The sequence below is a fragment of the Lissotriton helveticus genome, chromosome 8, assembly GCF_964261635.1.
Source record: "Lissotriton helveticus chromosome 8, aLisHel1.1, whole genome shotgun sequence".
Taxonomy (NCBI): Eukaryota; Metazoa; Chordata; class Amphibia; order Caudata; family Salamandridae; genus Lissotriton; species Lissotriton helveticus.
In genome coordinates, this window is record NC_136069.1 from 158,229,408 (window position 1) to 158,251,026 (window position 21,619).

At 44.3% G+C, this 21,619-nt stretch overlaps 1 protein-coding gene across 1 annotated transcript in view; it reads right to left on the reverse strand.

Moving 5' to 3' along the window:
• The window catches only part of UMODL1 (uromodulin like 1), a 621,262-nt gene that overhangs the window by 126,718 nt on the left and 472,925 nt on the right, over nt 1-21,619 (reverse strand). The window lies entirely within an intron of this gene.

A 21,619-nucleotide genomic window follows, 5' to 3' on the forward strand; every position in this document is an offset into this window, starting at 1 on the left:
AAACAGAACACATCCTGATTGGAAACAATGGTTGATCTGGCCCACAGACACAAATAACTGTCACGACAGATTCCTGAACAAAATACAGGGGTTCACATTGACCAGGCCAGACCCTAGATACTCCCAGAGACAACATCCAGGGATTGTAACTACTTACAGTGTGGGAAAACTCTGCCTTCAATGGATACATACATCCACACTGGCAGAAATTAAGCAACACCTAACTTTACTTAAAGAAGGTGCTTTTATGGGACCACGCAAACAGCGTCAAAAACGTTTCATAGCGGCCTCTATATATGCAGCTTATAACGAAGCTTGGAAAGAAACTCAAATTGAGACAGCAGAAAAAATACGGGAAATTGACCGTATTAATTTGGAAAAATCACTTTCTGTTGTGGACAATGGGTTAATGACTCTGTCTTCCAGAATATATTCACTGGACAGTATTGTGTCTTCAGCAATCGATATATTAGAGCAAGACTTACTGATGTTACAACACGGTCAGTCTCAATTACGTTCTATTGTACAGCTTGGCTGGACGTTACAAAATCTGCGTTCAGGCTATGTGCCTTGGCGTTTAATCAACACAACGTCACTATTTAATATCTTTAACCTTACTGATAAACAAATCAGTTTGGCACAAAAGGGTGCTGACTATACAATTCTGAGCATTGAAAAACTTGAGAGATTACCATTGACAATGTCAGAACGACCTGTCATTGAATGGATAATACATGGGATAATAAATATTCCGATAACGACTTTCCAGTTTCAATACTGCCAAAAATATATACAGGCAGGCCAGTATGAAAGGTTGGGTAAAGGATACATTAAGTCAACATGGAACTTGCCCTACACACACACATGTGTCAGTAATAAAGGACAGAATGTATTTCTTAGTGGCAATAATTGTGCAAAATCACTCAGTGGTATACTTCTGTGTCAGGGTATAAGTTTGCATGGGGCCTGTGAAGGGACTTCAAATAACCTTTCATGTCACCAGTTAGGCACACCTGCAACACAAATAGAACCATTATTTAGAAGACTTTCGAACGGGAGTTACATTCTAATTGTAGATCACAGATGTTGCAGCCTGCTGCCAGGAAAACCTTATCTCGTAAGCGTGACTACCAGGGTCATGTGCTGTGAAAGGGTATTGTTCCCGAATGATGCTCCAGACAGGGAGGCAAGGTTATGGCCCAGTTTGAAAATCTCTTCTATTCGAATTGATACTTTAAGCAGAATGAAGACTGTGCTCCTACAGACGCCAACCCAGTTGACGTCATCAAAAGAAACGTATGATCTCCAAGTTGCAAGGACAACGGCAGAGATTCATTCACTGTTATCAACAAATAGCCCCCTACACTTCGCAGAAATACTAAACGAAATCTTAAATATTTCTGATACAAGTGGTATCGCAAGTGTATTTAAGACAGTTTTTTCAGGAGCTTTGACCCCATTCAAAGCCATCCTGGGTATTTTTCCTAACTTCGTCCATTCCATCTTTGGCGGACTTCCTCTCCTGTTGGGACTAGTAGCAGGCGTCCTATTTTTGCTACTTTTGCTTCGCTATGGCAAACCGTGTCACAGACATGACTCCAGCAACAATGGAAGAAACGATCCTAGCTATCCGCTACCGGGACCGCATAACTAAAGTCCTTGGATTAGCACGGCTACGAGATTTAAATATGACCTGGTTTCTTTCATTCAGACCCTTGTGGCAGAATTGTGTTATGCCTGTATTAAGGTGCATGCTATGCGGCGAAGAATGCGTGTTGGACACCTGTCTCACACTACAATCAGAAGTACCATTGGATGCAGAGACTTTGTTGAGTCCAGTTAAGGCTCATGCATTGTGCTGTCCCCAGCGGCTACCTATCCTGATGACGGCATTCGTGAAAACTTCACCACTACGATTGAAGGGTAGTGAAGTACAAGATGAAAGCAGCATCGATCAGGTACGAATTTCTGTCAGCTATGCTGATCAAACCATCACTGAAAGCAATCATGCTCATGACTGCATGGTAGCGTCATTTTCCAACCTAGTCGAACTCTCACCAGAAGCTGTTGACTGTTTTTTCGAACATCTTAATGATATGATGTTTACACCAGAACAAAAGGAATGACTTTAAGCAACGTGCACACAGCGTTCCCTGAACTCTGAATTTGGCCTTCGAACTTTAATAACAAATCCACTAAGGATTTTTTCCAGTTTTTTGCAAGAAAAGTAGAACTTTTTTTTCCAAAACCAAAATATTTACATTTTTTTGGGCACTTATCTTCTGCTTAAAGTAAAACTATTCTTAGAGAACAGAAAACTTCTATTTTTAGGTAAATCTAGAAAACGTTACCTCGACCTCTAGGTTGTTTACAAGTAGAATTATGTTTTATGTGATGAAGTGGTCTCGCAATTTTTCTTCTGTATTAAGAGCCATTTCATGTGTTATTTTCGCAAATCATTCATGCTGATATAATAATGTGCATCCTCTTTGAATGATTACACTGCTTAAATGCATACAGCAGCTATACTGATTTTCATGTATTGCGCAAAACCATTTTTAGGTACAAATTAATGTATTTTGGGGTGGTTTCGTGTACACTTACACTATTAGGTTATGTTTACTATGCTTAGGTTAGTAAATATGGACATAGATTCCGTGGAGTGGGTGTAATGTATTTACTATGGGAACTGTATCGATATTCCTGTTTCTGACCCTTGTCCGGTTAATAAATCACTAGTGGCCATACAACGGCACAGAAACCCGTTTTCTGATTAGGTCATAGCGCATGCTATCACATTAGGCAAGCACTATCCCTCCAGCCCCCCTAGAAAGCATACCGAGTTCTCAAAACAAATCAAACCTCCAGCAACCTGGGAAATCCCCCGCAGCTATTGTTTTGATTTAGCCAAGAACTCCAGTAAAGAATGTAAGAACGACCATTTCTTATGACATCCTTATTGACGTATTTATGTCCATCCTTACGTCAATCTCGGCACCGTTCAGGTATAAATAATACCGACATTGCCCTAAGCAAACACACGGTGGTGACGAGATTGGAGCAGCGCGACTTGCCGAGGAGCCCAGCTGATGCAGAAAAAGCCCACGGACGCTGCTCCTTCTTTTGACGCGCTGAGAGAGAGACGCTGCCTTTTCTCTTGCCGAGAAATCCAGCTCCGGCGTTTCCAGCCACCCTCGCAGGCAGCTGGGATATCAAGTCCTGAGATAGAGATACCAGCCCTCCAGCCTTCTAAATCCCAGGTACTGAACTGAATAACCCCTTACAGAGAATTCTTGAGTCAGACCCTTGGCAAAGCAAACTTAACTTAAACTGCTACTTATCTACTCCCGCCCACGTATTAGGCTTAGGTCAGGTACACTGGGGTAGGCGTAGTTAGAAGCACCAGTTGAGAACGATTAGTCAATGTATATATGTATGTATCTACTTTATCCATTTTAAAGTATCATATGGCTAAGAAACCATATCAATGCTTTTACAGTATTATTTTATAATTCTGCTTTTACTGTATGCACTGTACTTAACCATAAGTATTGCAATAATAGCGATTCATTTCTCTTGTATGAGAAAAGAGACTGATCAATAAATAACACCTTTTTATTGAACACGCCCGTCTCTTCCTTTTCTCTACAATCTGGTGAAACTAAGTATGCACGTACTGACTGAGTAAAATAATTTGTCTTTTGTTTTCACACGACTCTAGAGATATACTCTTGATTAGGGGGAGCAAAGTTGTCATGTTCTATGGTTGTCAGAAACTAAATCCCTTCTTGTCTATCCAGGGAGGTTAAACTCCTCCTTGCCTATTCGAGAAAGTTTCTAGTGAACTCTGAGCTAGCTGGCACACATAACTTTAAGTCTAATATCGTCAGTAGAAGACCTAGTTAACCACAGTCCTACGTCTATACTATTGAAGATATTATTCCAATGCGCAGAGCCTATTGGGAAAATAGGAACTACACTACAGTGTATCACTTTACAAGGGACTTACAAATAAATTAAATATGCCAATTGTGTATACACCAAAGTTACCATGTTTAGGGGAGAAGCACATGCACTTTAGCACTAGTCAGCAGGCGAAAAGTGCACAGAGTCCTAAGGCCAACAAAAAGTTTCAACAAAAAAAACCAGGTAAGCAGGCAAAAAGTTTGGGGGAAGACCAATCTAAGGCTGGCAAGTCTAACAACTGGGATTTAGGGTACTCTGATGCTTGATGGACTGTCTTGCTGTCTGAGACTGAAGATTGGACCTGCTCGCCTTCATCCCCAGCTACCCTGCGTGACTCCAAGAGTCTGCTGGCTGAATGACTGCATGAGTGACAGGACAACGACAAGCTTCAGTGGCCTCCCTGCACTGTCCAAATGACCTGCTGTGACTGGACCTGCAACTTGACCTGCCTTGATCCCTGCTGCTGGCCTCTACTGGACCAAGTCCTGATCCCCAAGAGTTGCCCATCAGGTCTTGGACCCTTGGCTGGCATCAGTGGAAGCTCCTCCATCAAAATAAGAGGAAAATCCTGAAGGTTGGCCGCCTTGCGACCGTGACTGCTTGTGCCAAAACTCTGCTGTCAGCAGTGATGGCAATAGCAAAGCTCCATTGAGACTTGCTCTTCGGGCTGAAAACGGCCATCCATGACATCTAGCAATGCGTGACCTAAACTTCTCACTACAGCAACAACCATCCACAATGCTAGACCTGCTCTCCGAGCTGAAGGCCTGCAGCTCATGTTCTCCTCCAACACAAGCGGGACTCTTTGTGCAGGACATGGATGGGTAACTTATCAATGGAACTTACCTGATCTCAATATCCAACCCACGCTCCATCATGGATGGCCTAAACTTATGACTTTCCCCCGGTCTAGGGCAACCAGATGACCGTAAGTGGACCTTTGGATTTTTAACTGCCATTTTCACTTAAAAGTTACAAATTGGCAATCTCTGATTCTACAGGCTTTTGTTTTTGCTATTCTGATATCATTTTGGCTATCAAAATCTACTCTATTTTTTAATTTGTTTAGGAATTTTCCTGTGTTCTGACTTCACTTTATTACTCTTTGAGTGCTGCTGCATAAATACTTTACGCATTACACTGTGGATGTGTAAGCTGTACATACGCACCATCAATGAAAGTTCTTTGGGTTTGTATTGACCAATTATAATTTAACATGAGTAGTTCTAAGCCCTTGATGCTGCTCAGTCTCACATGAAATACAGTCCAGTTTCATAGTATTTACAACATTGGTGAGTGTCCAGGTCATATTTTTCAGCACTTATACATGTTAAATTGTTTTGCATATTTATACATGCTATATTCAAATTTTTAAACGTTTTTTTATAACAAACTGACCGCTGTCCTTAACAAAGCAACAACAACTTCGGATCTTTTCAGTATCACCAGACAATTAGCCCATTTTCTTTTACTGATGTAAACAACAGAAAATGAAGTCTGCTGTCAAGTATCATAGGCTCCTATATAGGCATAATCTTAACAAGGGGCAAGCTCCGCAGACCGACCCTTGTGGTCAATGGCCAGATCTCGGCCAGAGCATAAGGCATAGGACCAGCGGAATTGGAAACGTCCCACCTCTGCTCTTTGTTGCTTGGTTGTTCCCGCGCTGGGACAAGTCGAAGCGGCAAAGACACTCCTGCTCTCTCTCTCCTAGCACAACCCCAGCAAAATGTTGCTTGCCCCGACTATGAGTTGATAGTCTAAGCCCCCTAATGCCACTGAGCAGCCCAGACAGGCCGCTGCATGATTAAAATTGGGCGGGGCCTTGATCTGGACTTTGGCTCTGACCCAACTATGACAAGGGGGCACAGCAACGGAAGATAGGTTCCGGCATGCCAGCTCCTGGGCCTGCCTGAAAGAGTTGAGGTGCCTGGTGGCAGGAGACTACTGAACTACTCCCGCGATGTGATCTGATGGACAGGCCCCCCTCCACCCACATGTCTGAGAGGTGAGTGATGTGGGAGGTGACACGCAGTAGTATGACCCACATGCACAAGGAAACAGCTGCCACACACGAAGACACTCCTGCAGTGGCCTGGCGTTGCCCAGCCCAGGGACGATACTGACGCCAAGTATTGAAAAGGGGGCCTGCCTAGGGAGTCAACAAAGAGTGGCCTGGCAGCTGGGCCTGGCCCTTGCAAAGGAGGATCCAGTGCTAGGATGAAGCAGTGACAGAAGCAGTGTCAACTGTGAGCCAGGCTGGGCAGGCAGAACTGGAAGAGAGGATTGCATCCTGAGCCAAATGTTACTGAGAAGACAAACACTATCCTTTGCATAGACACCTCCCACCCCCCCATCACTGGACTGAACTGGACCCCTACAGATTGCATAGCCGCGCTCAATCCTAGTCTACGGGGGAGTGGAGTGGCCATAGAGACGATTGTGTGATCCTAAGGCAGGCCAGATCCCATCAATCCTACCCCGCCATCCAGTCGTTGCTGAGACACAGATATCTCTAAGTGGTCTCCCGTCGCTAAAACCACTGGACGTTTCTGGGGCAGTTGGGCAGGCGCTGTGCTGGGTCACAAAAGAACTTTGCACATGAGACAGCAGACCAAAATGGACAGGTACACGGAGCCTGGAGGGGTCATCACAGGAGGCCCCACATGTCTGTCAAGGGATGAGGATGTGATGCAGTCCCAGTTGCAAAACAAGGCCTTGGGTGCCTGATACTGACAGCCATTGTGCAGCTAGAACACACCTTAGACCTGTGCATAACATTATACAAGAATGGAATAGTGCTTACAAGCAGCCAATGTCAAATTAGAGAAATTTGACCACATATTCTCTACCTTAAAAGAATGTGTAGAGAACCCAAGGGATCAACAACATCTTCAGGCCGCACAAGTAGACATTCTAGACTCCATCTACTCTACCACCACAGGTAGCATATTGCCAAGAGAACCACAGGACTCACAGCACGTAACGCCACCAGGTGACACAGACACCGCTCTACCCAATGAACCTCAGCATCCTCAACACCCAATGCCATTAGGAGACACAACTGAGACAGAAGACAGTTTGAACGGAGAGAATACAGAGAGCACAGAAACACCGATACCATCGGCTAACACCGCTCCGGCGCAAGCACAGAGGGAAGAATCATCGTTGCCCCCTCAGGAGGTGGGTCCACAACGCTCAACAACACCAGGAGACTCAACGGAGAGTGTAGACAGGCTGGATGAAGAGGCTACAAACCGAAAAGAAATACCTATAATTACCAGCAATAATGCCCCGCAGCAAACACGGAGGAAAGAATCAACGCTGCTCTCACAGGAAGTGACTTTGCCTATAAATAGGCCACTCAGTAGGAAACTAGACACAAATGATACGGAAAATGGCACCCCTCTGTCAAACTCCCCATGTACAACACAAAGGTCAGATAGGAACACACAAAATGTCCGTCAACCAAAAGTGACAGAAAGTTCACACAACACAGTTGGTGCATCGCACTTCTCACAAAGTGGAGGCACGGACAACAGAACTAAGGGCACAAAGGAAAGGAATCTGAGAAAAGGAACAGATCTTACACATGGGAACACCAACTGTGAACACCGAACCGAGAGGATGAACACTCCTAATACAGAGGCTCAGACCAGGAGAGACATTAAAGGAATACAGACACAAATTGACATGTCACAGGACATCCTAAACACACTGAAAACAATGGAAACGATCCTGGAAATCACTGTAGGCACACACTCCAAAGTTGAGCACATCCAAGAATTATTGCAGAAGTCTCTCGAGAAAAGGAATGAGATTGCCATGTCATTAACAGATAGGCACAATCGACCAGATAGGACTCTTAGGTACATAACAGAAGAAGAAACCCTGTCCTTACTACAAGCATACGAGCCCACAGAACACAGTAGAGGGGAGGTAATTAAAACAGTTCCGATTGATGCTAATAGAACATCCAGACATAAGGTAAGGAAACCAGACCTCAACAACTTACATCAAGTCCAGCTATCCACTAACCTGCTTGAACAGGACCCTAGCAACGCAAGAAAGCCTCTGAAATGCCTACTGCTCAACTGTAGGTCCGCAGTAAAACATGCATCAGACATCGCTGCACTTATCATTAACCAGGAAATTGGCCTAGCGATCCTAACAGAAACATGGCTTTCGGAATCATCATCTCCATGCATAGATCTGTTAGTGCCCCCTCATTATAACATAGTGAGACTGGATAGACCAAAAAAGATCGGAGGTGGGATAGCCTGCATCCACCGATCAGACATAGAAATCAACCAAACACAATCCGATCCTCTGGAGTCCTGTGAATACCTAGGTCTTAATATACGATCAACAGACAATCAAAGATGCCACCTGCATGCCATGTACCATCCTCCAGGAGATAATGCTATTTTTATAGACCAGTTAATGGAAGTTATCACGGATAACTCTAACACTCAAACAACATATTCCTGGGTGATTTCAACTTACACTGGGACGACGGGAAGGACAAACTGATCAACGCTCTTAAAGACTTCTTGACTGAGCTAAACCTTACCCAAGCCTGCACACAGCCAACACACTCAAAAGGAGGAACGCTAGACTGGATATTATCAAGAAACAACCCTGCAACACCAAAGCTGAAATCACTCAGAAAAATCAGAAACGAGTACAACAAAAAGATCCTCAAGTCCAAAAAAGAATATATTAGATCAGAATTGGATAACACCAAAAACAGGCCACGGAAACTATTTGAGATATTAAAGCAACAATCAAACAAATTGGCAAAATCGGCCCAAGAAACCACTAAAACTCAGCTGAGCTGTGAAGAATTCTCAAATTTCTTCACCGACAAGGCCAACACTTTGGAAACAGAGGTCAAGATGGCAGCGGACAACCTGCTCAACCAACCACACAGACTGAACAATACCACTCTGACGTCCGACCCCGAGGAAGCAAAAAACAAAGCTCACTGGGATACTTTCAAGTTATATGATCAGAATACCATCGCTAAAACACTAGCGGATATCAAACCGAATAACCACTATAATGATCCACTCCCCACCAAATGTCTACAAAACATCAACCACATCATCATCCCAATATGGACAAAAATTATAAATGCCTCGCTAGCACAAGGGATCCTTCCAGAATGCTTAAAAACAGGCCAAGTTGTCCCGATCATCAAGAAACCAACAGCGGACCCAGCAGATCCTAATAACTTTCGCCCAGTTACCAACATTCCGTTACTGGCCAAACTAATCGAGAAATGTGTACAAAACCAACTGAGCCAACACATCTCTAATTTCATGCTATTGGATGACTACCAATCGGGATTCAGAACAGGCCACAGCACGGAAACAGCGATCCTACATATCGTCGATGACGCAATACAGACCCTAGATCTCAATAGAACATGTTTACTAGTCCTTCTTGACCTGTCATCTGCATTCGACACTGTAAATCATGAAAAATTACTAGACAGACTAAATAAAAGGATGAGAATGTCGGGAAATGTGCTGAAATGGTTTGAATCCTTCCTTCAGAACAGATCTCAAAGATTCTTGGTCAACCAGACACTATCCCAATCTTGTCCGAACTCGATCGGAGTCCCTCAAGGATCTACACTATCTCCTTCACTTTTTAACTTATACGTCGAACCTCTGACAGAAATCCTACGAGACGCAAACATATCCTATCACATGTACGCAGACGACACGCAGATTTACATCAAGGTTGCATCTATGGAGGACATCAAGTTAATCAATGAGGCTTTAAAAGAGACAATACACTGGTTAACCAGTAATCACCTGAAGCTAAATGCACAAAAAAAGAATTCCTATTAATCTCACCACCAAAAAAAACACACAGAGGCGATGGAATGGACCAAATTGATCACAGTACTAAACTGCACCCCTACGGTAGTGGACTCAGCCAAATCATTAGGAATCACATTGGATACGAATCTAGACATGAAAGCCCACATCAAATCAATGGCAAAAAATGCCCGCGTTCACTTGAACTACTTAAGGAAAGTGAAACCATTCATCTCGTCGGCAGATCTCAAACTGGCAATACAATCATTAGTTATCTCAAGGATTGAATACGGATGTACAACCTTAGCAGGTCTACCAAAAATCTCCACGGCACCACTAAAAGCATGCCTCAATGCAGCAGCAAGGCTCATTACCGGATTGAGGAAATTCGACCATATTTCACCACACCTAAAAGCGTTAAACTGGTTACCATATGAAGCCAGGATCCAATTTAAAATGGCATGTATCACCCACAAAGCACTCCACTACAAAACACCAAGATACCTGGCCCAGAAGATTGAGCTTTCTGGAGGAGGCAGACCAAGCCAAGAGTGCCAAGGAGCTGCTGCTGAGGCCACCCATCTTCCGGACGAAGAAAACATACGACAGAGCTTTCTCTGGGGCAGCCCCCAGAATATGCAACTCACTCCATCCGAATATGAGGAAAATTACAAACACGGCAACATTCAAAAAGGAAGCTAAGATCTTTCTAATGAGTAAGTTCCTTACATAGACAAGAACGGACTTCACCGCCACCGCGTCTTAGATGTGCCAAAACGGAACATCGAATGAAAGAAATAGAATGTCTCTAGATAAACGGGGAACAACCTAGCGGCGCTATACCTTCCCAGAACCCGGAGGAAGATTGCACAGATAAAGACAATTCAGAACTATTTGTACAGGAATACAACATACAGTATAGTAGGCTAGTAGAATAACAGAACCTGGGAGATAGACGCAGACTGAAATTATATAGAAAGGTGTAATCACGATGTTATCACTAGCCTAATTTTAGCAAACCATTGTACATATTCTAGGTTATATCCCCTTTTTGACGTATACCTAACCTACCTCATATCAGTGTGATACGTTTACTATATAGCACTATACATACCTACCTCATTCACTATATGGTAATGCTATGCGAGTTGTATCTCAAACCTACCTCATGTATATGTAACTGTGAAGCGCTCTGATACCCAAGGGTCACGTTCGAGCTATAAAAAACTCTCTAAATAAAATAAAATAAAATTGATGTGAATCTTTTGAGGACGGACCTATGCAAGGAGAATGAGTGCTCATTAGAGACTGAGCTTACTGTAGGAGGGTTCACCATGGAACTGGAGGAGTTAAGGACAATGGTCTGCACTCTCACAGACAAAGCGGCATACTTGGATGCACGCATGAAAGAGGTGGAAGGAAGGGCATGGAGATGCAATCCTCCGATTTATGGGCTTCCCTAAGGGCTCAAAGGGGACGATGCCAGAGCAGTTCCTGGAAGGTTGGCTAAAGGCCTTGATCCGCCCAGATGACCTCTCCCCGCTATTTATCACAGAGAGAGCTCACCAAACCAAGGCCCCCAGGCCTCTCAAGTGCACAGCCTAGGGCAATGATCTCTCAGATCCAAAATTATCGTCACAGAGACACCATCATGAAACGGGCTCTGGATTGAAGGTTGAATAATCTGTATTTTCCCTAACTACACTAAGAGAGTGCAAATGAAGCGGAAATCCTTACTGGAAGCCGAGCGGAAACTGAGACAACTAAATATCCGCTACATGTTACTCTTTCCAGCAAAACTGCGTGTGATACATAAAGGCCGTACACACTTTTTTGGTGGGGCCGGAGGAGGTGTAGCATTGAACTGATGGTGCTGGTCTAAGTGATGGCAGTGATCCACGTTCTCGCCAGGAGCAGAGCTCCAGTAGTAGAAACAGACAAACTGTCTGGAAGAGATGCGCAAATGGGGCATGCTGATGGAGAAACCGGCTCCCCACGTAGAGGTGCTACCTGGTGGCGCGCTGGTGGTACCGACCCCACTGGAATGAGGGTGGGTGCAACGGCTGGCAGTGAGAGCGCTGGGGGAGAAGATTTAGTTACCATGTGGAACTGACCTGCAGGAGCATGGAAAACTTGATACCTCATCCATACTGCAACATGAGCAGGCAGAGACCTGATTTGAAACACTTACGCACATCATATTATTGTTTGTATTGGAGTGGGGAGGGTGGAGTGTGCAACACCACCGTAGGCCGCCTGCAGTACCTGAGGGACAGGCAGAAGAACTAATGTAATGCCTGGACTCCTGTGGGTGAGCACATATATGAAATTCATGCGAACGGGGGGCTGGCGAATGCTGTACATTGTGGTCTGTGTGATGGTCTGGGGTGTGAGAGCTCTTACTAGTCTCCGACATAGTTGATAGGGACGTGAGTGGATCCTGGCCACTGCGGTTGGTGGTCTGCTGTTGTAATATCCCTGTGTTTGGGGGTAGCATGGGAAAGGACTGGTTCATGAGTTTAAGGGGTGTTGACCCTGGGGGAGGAACAGTATGGGTAACGGAATCATGCACACTGGGGGGAACACACTAGAGATGGCAAATGGAGGCCTTAGCATCATGCCCTGATTGATTGGACCCCTATTGGCTACTTACGGTGACTATGAGGAACGGGGAACAACCATGTCACATCAAGACAATGGCTAATGGCAGTGCAAATGAGCTATGTATAGCGATTTGGAACCTCAGAGGCCTTAATGCCTACACAAAGCATTACAAAGTACAAACATATTTTTGCAGACATAGCATTAAGGTTGCCATGTAGCAAGAGACACACCTGATTGACAACGAAGCGTGAAAACTAAAAAAGACAAGGAAGGGCCAGATGTACTCCTTGATGTATTCCTGCTACGCAAGGGGGGCCTCAATTTGGTTGGACCCGGAGCACCCTTTTTGCACTGATATGTCCATGCAGGTGTGGAGGGGCGCTTTGTGTTCCTATTTGGTACCCTGGATGGTAGGGAGGTATGCTTTCTGAACTCCTACACAACCAACACAAATGACAATACCTTTAACTGGACCTTACTGGACCTCTTCGTCCCGTATATATAACATTCCGCTCAATCGGGGGGGATATGGGATTTCAATTGTATAATAGACATGAATCTGGATTGGTGTCACCCCAGACACAACATGGAACCGAGAATTATTGCTGCGTTAGCTGAGGTGATGGCCTGGTTGGGATGTATAGACATATGCTGCACATAGTACCCCACAAGCAAATACACCTGCTAGACAGCAACACACTACACACATAGTAGACTGGACCAAAATCTGGTGACCCAAGAGCTCAGTCCCAGTATACATAGCGGCCAACTCTTAATCAGATTCCTCTCGAATCACGAGACGATGCTGGTGACATAAGTGGATGGTGGCTTGGCCCCCTTTGTGGCTAATGCACCCAGAGGGACTGAAGGATCTATCCTTTCAAAGGGATGTTAAGGTTACCCTTGAGGATTATTTGGCACATAACTGGGGATCCACAGAGACCCAGGCAACTGAATGGGAAGCGCTGAAAGTAGTGGTGAGAGGCGAATGCATGGCTAAATAAAATCTTATGGCATTCGAAGACAACTGACGCGCGAGCTGACACAAAAGCGACAGGCAGAACTTCTTACATTGGACATATATGACACCTGACAGATTCAATAAAAGTTACCCCAATAGATAACCATCATGTCCCAAATGTGACGAGTGGGGGACCACGTTCCTCCACATGACATGGACATGTGCGATGTTGACTGAGTATTTGGAGGAAGTGGTCAGGAGATAGAGACAAGTGAGGGGTGTGGACATATAACTGTCAATCCATCACTGTTTATTGGGCGTGATACCCAAACCTAAACAGAGAGCAATACACTACAGGTTTGCGAAACTGGGCCTCCTGCTAGCGAAACGTTGCATTGCGATATAGTGGGTGGCCAATACTGGACCCACAGCAGATATATGGCTTCGGGACATGCCGGAGTGAGCACTAGCAGAGGAGCTCCACCTCAAACGAATACGGATTGACGAGAAGGTAATGAAAGGCCTCAGGGACTAACACACTCCCTGCGCTTAGGTGGGAAGAGAGGACTGAGATGGTAAGATGGTGTGCCTCGTTATCACCCCGGTATTAGTCCACCTCGCCCTGGGAGTGGTTGGTCCTAATGTGTGCATGGGAAAGTTAGTTGATTGGTTTTCATTTGCATTCTATGTTGTTTGAGCAGGATGGGCACTGCATGTGATGGGAGATAAGGGGCCATTGATTGGTTCATAACTGGTTTGCCACAAATAAGGTGCAATTGACCAGAGGAGTAAGTTCCAAGGAGTGGAGTAATTTGATGCGACCTGCTCACTAGAATCATAAGCTACCCTCCTGTTGGGACGATGATGCACTGAAGTGCTGCACTGACAACCCATAGGTCGCCCGGGGGGGTCATAAATGTTTACTGATGATTTCTGCAGAGAATTTTTTTTACACACTACCGTACTGCAATGCATGTGTACTGGTTCCTTGACTGTACATGTTTAACTGCTGCTCTTGCTCACATGTTTGAAAATGTACTAAAAACAATACATAAAAAACAATAATAAACAGTCTTAAGGAATCGATAATATTTGTGATTTTCTGTTTCTTGATGTGTTTATGTTGTGCCTTTAAGGCAGGTTCGCACCTCTTTATTGTAATGGAGCTTTGCCTAAGTGTGGACTTTCCATATTTTGTCAGCTGAGAAACTGTCTGGCCAGGGATGACAACAGATCGCTGTCACCTTTAATAAAGAGCTCTACTTTTACCTGCTTGAATCCTGCTTTTAGAGCTATAAAGTATCTGTGCGTGGGGTGCCAAGTAGTAGTGAATTGGGGAGTGTCCTTCATGCAATGTATGGCAAACTCCTTGTTCTAAACTCCTTGTTTGAAATGTATTACCGGGGGTGCCGGGAATACTGATATGTCCTTGATATCATTACAGGTTGGTCTAATGTCCAAACTCGTTACTTGCTTCATCTTTCTGTGAGTTGGTAAGAATTTGATGTCAATGCTGAAAGAGGAAGAGAGAGAGAAAGTGTAGTTTCGAGGGGTTCAGATGCCGGGGAGTGGAGTAGGGGATACAATTTGCAAGGAGTGGTAAAAAGCCATGATGAATGGTGAGGTCTTGGGTCTTGAAAGAGGGTATTCACATGGTTCAGAATGGGGAAAAGGTGGGAGAGGACTGTGCAACCCACTGTGATGTCACATGTGAAAATTATAGAAGAGTTGTCAGTAGCTGGAGAGTGTTGCAACATGAGGGAATAGATTTGTACCTCCTCTAGATAGGCGCAGAAGAATTATTGCATGGGTCAAGGAGAAAAACTGATATCGGACTCTGAGAAAATAAAGACTGAAAGCTAATTTTTCAGTGGACCAGTGCTGATGACCACGTTCTCAAGTAGGTTGAGTATTATGTGGATGGCAAGAAGGGAGAAAAAAAGCCTTACAGTAGGTGGAAGTAGCTAAGAGGATCCTAGAATGCCTTGAACGAGTATTTACATAGACTTTATTATCTCTCTAATTGAGTTGAAACGAGAGGTTACATTTGCTCTGGTAATGATTGATGTACATTACAGATGATTGGTGGTGACATTTTTTAGGGCAATTCCTACCAAATTTACTATTGAATGTTTTGGAGGATGTGTTTAAGGGGAAAGGCTATTCCTTTACTCTCATCACTGATAATGTTACTTAATTGAGCTCTGTCGAGATGAAGACATTTTTGAAAGACTGTGCATTAAACACTGTTGCACATTTTTATATAATGTACAATCCAGTAGGTTAGTGGAGAGAACAAATAGATTGATTAAAGGAGTTGTCCCGTTGACTGTGTCAGGTGGTAGAGATGTGGTTTTAGAGTTGGTCTGCGCATACTGTACCACAGTATTAGCAGTGCCCATTTGTATCATGAGAGGAAGGGAGCTAGGCACCAAATTGGTTCCTTTGTGGATTAAAGAGTTAGCACCATTGGAAATGGTGTAGGTCTTGCCTGCAATTGTTACTGAAAAAATTAAAAATACCAGGAGACATGAGGGTTCCCGTGTTTGGGAGTCTGTTGGTGATTGGGTTAAAGTCAAACTGAGATAGAGGAGAAAGGACTTGTCTAAGTTTCAAGGTCCATGCTAATGGTGTAATTTTAATTAATAAGATGAATGAAAACATTGGAGCGTGGCTATCTATTAACCAGTGGTTGGTGTAAAGAAGGAGAAGATGAGAGATACAGTGGGTTCATGTTGATAGTGATTAAGGAAATAGATGTTTGCCAATAGATGGCCGCTTTCCTGAAGTAAGAGGAGAAAAGTGGATGTGAATATGAAAGAGGTCATAGAAAAAGTGTTAGTTTTGAGAGAGAAAAGTGGACCATGGTTAATGGTACCAGATCCAGAACACCAGTGTATTCACAAATCTATGTAAGTGATTGATGTATTTTCATTTCCCCACTTTCATAAGTGGACTTACACCTGTGCTTTTTCTCTGGCTTGCTTATCTTCCTGTTTCTTTTCCAGAGTTGTTTTCTGTTGTATACTAATTCTGTAATGCATTGCTTTGGTATATGAAGGAGATATGTTATGGCTTTGTTTACGGCACATTGGAACTACCACATTTTAATGAAGTTCTACCTAAGTGTGAACATTCCATAGTATGTCAGATGAGAGGCTGGCTGGCCAGGAATGACCATGCATAGGTTGTCACCTTTAATAAAGACTTCAACTTTATCAGCTTGTCTCCTGCTTTTAGATCTACAACAGTTTTCCTAACTCATCTGATGATCATAGGGGCACTGCTAGTCCAATGGACCATCTAATCACCTATGGAATTATTCCTCTTCTTTGGTAATGCCTGGATTAGTTCTCGCATGGGGCCAATGTCTTCTACGTAGCTGTTGACAGCAGTACCAACTACTGGGCTTTGCTAAGCTTCTATTAATCCAAGTACCCAGTGCAGAACCCATTATCTTGACTGTGGTGACATCACATCTCATCTTGAACTCACACTTGACAATAAACTAAGGTGGAAGCTGCACTGATATGGGAGTAAATCCACAGCAGTTAGAGAAACTTGACACAGGATACAATTAAAAAGAGCCCTACTCACCCTTAGTGCATAACAGATACTTTCACAGTTATTGATTATGGTTATTTGTGCAGAACAACTGAGGGAGAGTGACTAGATGGCTGCAATATACCAGTGCCCCAGTATATTGACAGATTCCCTGCTGCAGTGCAGGGGACAGAAGGATCTAATAATTCAGCCTGAATTGCCCTCCACAGAAGAGTTATTTTACTTTCATCCTAAGTAACGTGGTATGCTAGGGATTTTGTGTCATGCAGGACTACGGAAAAGGGGTACGACCACAGGTTCCCAGCAGTTCAGAACGGCTGGGGCTTAGTTTGTTAAAGATACACAACATACACAGTCATCTATAGACACACCAGGTCTTTATTTATGAGTAGAAGGAGCAGTGGTCCATAAACTAACTTGATCATTGCTATATGTTTAAGAGCTGCCAAGGCATATTCCAAGAGAACGGCTAGAGAGCATCAGCAGACAGTCTGAATGTTTAGGTTATTTGAGCACACAGGGTGCCATGTGTAACAGGTACAAGCTATGTCTGGAGTAAATGTTGTTACAACAGGCCTAATTTAGAGTTTAGCAAATGAGTTACTTCATCACAAACATGAAGGATGTATTGTCCATGATATTACAAGTGCATGGTATAGTATATCACTTATAATGCGGCAGACAGGAAATCCATCAGGTTTGTGATGGAATACCCCCTCTGCCAATCTCTAAATTAGGTCCAAAGTCTCTGGCAGTGACTGTTATGGGAATATGTATTGAAGTAGGGGGGGTGTGATGGCTATTAGTTCAAAGGTCTTGATGGCTGTTCACTACTAAATGGAATGTTAACTACTCAGGCATATATAAACATGCATAGCCAAAGCCAATATGTCTAGATTTGACTGCAGCGCTACAAGCTTCGGCCACACTACTTTTTTTGCTACATTTTAACATTTCTTTACTGTTCCAAAAAGCAACACTTTGGGATCTAAGAATAGTAAAGTAATGATGACATATAACAAAAAGAATCATATGGTGGTCATCTGTATTTGCGTATGCATACGGATGCGCGGGCAGCCATCTTGTCATAGTTTTCGTTACACTTTGTGAAAAACCTTTCAAAGATGGCTGCCTGCGCATAAGTATACATGCACATGCATGGGCAGCCACCCGTTAATTATTTTTGGTACAAAATACAACAAAAAGCAAAGATGGTCGCTGTTGCGTCCACTCACATGAGCACACAAATGGGTCAACATCTTAAAATGGTTTTTAATAAATTATTTTTAAAAAACCTTCAAAGAAGATAGATGCATGTGTGTGCACATATAAATGCATGAACCTCTAGCTATATTGGAAGGTTTTTGTAATGCTCTTCAAAGTGGATGGAAAGTAATTTTGGCACTATAAATTATTAATAGATTATGCATGCAATTCATCATACTTTAACATATTAATAAGTCTTAAGTAAATAGGGCTTAAATGCCCATAAGTCATCGAGTATGCTAGTTAAAAGTAGGTAGTTTATTGGTAACTATGTCATTATAGTGACAATGCCCTAAAAGCTATTTTCACTGTAGTAAGTGTAGCTGTTCCATAGGAAATCATTTGAAACTTTATTAAAGTTAATGACGTTATCTCAGCCTAGGAACCAGATAAAAAGTTAATTTAAAAAAAATATTTATTACAAGTTCAATTCATCGGAAAAGTTGGATTTGTAACAAATAGTTTACAAAAGGTACTTTTTGAAACAATAAAAAAAAACAGTTACAATTAGCCTACCTAAAGTCTCAAGAAGCCCATTTGCCTGTGCTTCCATATGTCACTAAAGTGTCTTGCAACAGTCCAACGTAACAAAAAGAGACAGTACCACCTCAAGATGACAGCACACTAAGCAGGATCTGAGAGGATGAACAGTTAATCTCTGCTATCCAATCATTAATCCGTTCCTGCTGCCACAAAATGTATACTGTAGCATGCAGCGGTGATCCACGACTCCATGCAGATCTCTGGTGGCCCCCCTGAGGCCAGCTGGGCCATCTGATTATCAGGCGGGACTGGCTGCGAGGGCTGTGAGGAGCTGGCAGCTGGAGGAGACCAGTGCTGCCGGATTGCTGCCTATGCTGCTTGAACCGCCAGTCCCTGGCGCAGAAGAGGTGAGCGATCAGGCAGGGGTTCATCACTGTCCCCCTCACCTCCCTCCTGGCTGCATCCAGATGCCGTTCCCAGTGGTGCTCTGGGGCAACCCCCTGCTGCAGGGTGGAGCATCGTGGGGCCTTTGGAGTGACCTGCTGGAGGAACCGTGAGCTGCGGCCTGTGTGCAGGGTCCCTGGGCCTGAGGACGTTACACGTTGGTGATCATAGTGGCCAGCACCTGCAAGCCCCAGGCATCAAGAGGCATGTGCGGGGCAGGACTTGCAGCCATTCTTCATCAACTCCCCCCCGCCGCCTTCCCGATTGAATCGCCACCCGACTCCATTAAAGATGCTTGGGTGCCGTGTGAGTTAATAGCTGGGCAGAACGTCAGATGCGGCTTGTGGGGGGCCATGGAAGGAGAGCTGAGATGAGAGAATCTGCAGGTGGAGGATCGGTGCTGAGGGCCCCAGGCCCTGAATAATTGAGTGAAACCAGACTCCCTGCTCCCCTGAATGTTGTGCCTCGGGAGCAGAGGGTCCTCTACGTCCTCTCTCAGTCACATTGTCAGCCTGAAGCACGGGGGCGACATGACTCAGGGGTTGTTATCCAGGACGGCCTGGTGGTTGGCTCATCCTCCCCGCACTGCCTTCCCTGGAACGGGGGACACAGAGACTTGGAGCTGGCCTGGCGCCTCATGTGCAGCTTGGGCTGCAACCAACGTAAAGGCGAGCCTGTGGATCATAACTGGGTAGACTGCACTGAATATCCCTTGGGAGCCTGACTCCGGAGCGATCAGAGTAGCAGTGAGGGGAGTACTCGCCCGGATGCGGACAGGATATCATTGAACTGCCTGTGGGCCTGCACATACAGGGACTGACGGGCTCAGTGCAGGGGTCCCCGCGGCCACGCTCCTTGGTGCTATGGTGAGGCCAAGGGGACCAGCGCCTACACAAATTAACACAGTGGACAAATATACAATATCCAATCCAGCCCCTGCGGCAGCTGAGCAGGGGTCTGTTGTATGGCGTTTTAGGATCCAAGCAAAATTTACAGATTCCTGCCCTTATATAGGTATAATTCACATTGCCCTTATATAGACATAGAAATCATACCCATATTTAGACATAACAAAACCAGTCCAAATACAGGCATGGGTACTTCCACTAGTTCCAAAAAGCCACAACGATTTCTTGAAAAACTCGGCTTCAGCAGTCAGGAACAACCCCTTACTTGAATATTGATTTGTCCTAGAAATCATGGCGTTTTCAAAGAACTATCATTCCCTTGGGGTTCTTTGATGACGTTATTATGTCTGACTTTACGTCAAACCAGGCACCTTCAAGGTATAAATATGCCTACACTTGCCCTAGCAAAGACACGGTGGTTCGGAGCAGTTCGACTATCTACTTGCCCGACGCAGCTCGCTACAGCAAGTGCCGAAGGAAGCCGATCCTCCAGCTGATGCACTGCTCGAGAAGCTGTCCTTTCTCTGGCTGAGAATCCAGCTCCAGTGTTTCCAAGCTCCCCTCACGGGGTGTTGGGAAATCGAGTCCCGAGACAGAGATACCAGAACGCCTTTATTCTAAACTAAGGTATGGAGCTGATTAGACCCTAAAGAGAAATCTTGGATAGATTCTTGGCAAAGAAACTAAACCTATGCTACACCACACTTACTTCTTCCCTCGTACTAGACATAGGTTAGGTACATTGGGGTAGGCGTATTTTAGAAGCACCAGTTGAGTACATTTTAGCCTTTGATATTTATCTATGGTTTAGAAACCATACAATGCTTTTACAGTATTATTTCATAATACTCTTCATGCTGTACGCATTAAACTTTGCAGCCTGTATTACGATTGTAGCAGTTCACTTTACTTACATGAGAAAGAAGACTGTTCAATAAATCCCTTTATTGAAAACGCCCGTCTCTCTCTATTTCTCTGCACCTCTCATGAAACAAAGCATGCACGATTGACTGAGTAAAATATCTATCTATTGTTTCCACGACTCTGAAGATACGTTTTATTCTTGGGGAAACAAAGTTGTCATGTTTATGCGGTTGTCAGAAACTAATCAATCCCTTCTTGTATATTCGAGAAAGTTTCTAGTGACCTCTGAGCTAGCTGGCACTCACAATTAAGTCTAATATATTCGATAGAGACCTAGTCGACCTCAGTCCTATGTCTAAGCTATAGGATATATCATTCCAATGCACAGAGCCTATTGGGAATATAGGAACTACACTACAGGTCGGATGCGGCAGATACAGCAGAGCACTCCCCCAGTACAATAATGGCAGCCATCAGCAATCTTAAGATGACTATTGACCCAAAGCTGGATCCAGTAACTGTTGATGTCAACCTCCTCAGGGCAGGCTTTCAAAAGATCTCAGAAAAATGATCAATGGCTGAATCACACATAAACGTGTTGCAGTCCAAGTCCAAGAAACTGGAGGAGCAGGTGCAACACCTCACTAGGCAGCAGGCAGCCAAGCTGGAAGATCAAGGCAGGGCTCGCAGAGACAACATTAGGGTGGTGGGGGTCTCCGAAGGGGCCT